We start from the raw sequence: 1,233 nt of genomic DNA on the forward strand, positions 1-1,233 counted from the left end.
TGCGCGCCGCGGGCGCGCCCCCCCCGCGGAGCGGGGGGGGGGGGGGGCTTGTGCACAGACGCACCGGCTCAGGGGCCCCCGTTCTGCTCCCACCCTAAATGCAGTGTTCCCTCTAAGCTGAGTCAGTGTAAGCTCGCTCACAGTTTTTCAGCCTCCGGCTCACACATTGGTTGTCTCCAACTCCGGAAGGATGGCTCCAGAGCAAGCTAATTCATGCGGGAGCCAAATCGAATGCCAGGAGCTCACACAGTAGGATTTTTTGCTCACGAGACTCCACGGCTTAGAGGGAGCATTGCCTGAAGGTATCCCGAATAACCAGCCGCAGCCAAAGCAGCCTGTGGCCAAGGCTCCCTCTAAGCTGTGGAGTCTCGTGAGCAAAACTTCTACTTTGTGAGTCATTGGCATTAAAGCTGTGAGCCAGCGATTTGGCTGCTGCATAAATTAGTTTGCTCTGGAGCCATCCCTTCTTGAGTGGAGACAAAAACCTGTGAGCTGGAGGCTAAAAAACTGAGCTAGCTCGCACTAACTCAGCTTAGAGCTACTGAATAGATTAGTTTGACTGCTGCATAAATCAGTTTGCTCTGGAGCCACATCCTTCCTGAGCTGAGAGAAAAATGTGTGAGCTGGAGGCTGAAAAACTGTGAGCTGGCTCACACTGACTCAGCTTGGAGGGAACACTGCCCGTGGCCCCAAACAGATGCCAAGGGGGTGGAAGGGGCAAGGAAGGGGTGCGGCAGTCGTCTGGGGGACGCACGCTTCCCTTGCATCCTGCCCCCCCTCCGCTGACGGGCAGTGCCCCCTGCCTTCCTTGCGTGCCCCCCCCCCGGCAGTCTGTCTCACACACCCCCATTCACTCCTCCTGCTTCAGCTCCGGAGAGCAGGGCGCCTCTCGCACTCCCTGGCATGGTCCCCCCCCCGCCTGCAGGCCAGTTAGCATATGGGGGGGCCCCACCAAGCCTGGCCTCTTTGGCAACGTTCAGGAGAGCCACCCCCACCTCCCCGAGAACTGCCTGGCCAGTGTGGTGTTGCTGGGGAGGGGGGGGTTCTCACAAGCACAACATGGGGGAACCACCCCTGCAAGCGCTGGACCCGCTCCTCAAGAGACACACAGACCCCAACGGGGTTACAGGGCCAGGAGAGCAAAAAGAACCGACTGGGACGCCGCGGCTCAGGGCCAGGCTGCGGAGAGGGACCGGGAGAAGCGTCGGGAGCCAGAGGCGAGGCCTGGGCCGT

This window comes from Gekko japonicus, unplaced genomic scaffold (assembly GCF_001447785.1).
Source record: "Gekko japonicus isolate JY-2015 unplaced genomic scaffold, Gekko_japonicus_V1.1 scaffold78, whole genome shotgun sequence".
NCBI classification, from domain to species: domain Eukaryota; kingdom Metazoa; phylum Chordata; class Lepidosauria; order Squamata; family Gekkonidae; genus Gekko; species Gekko japonicus.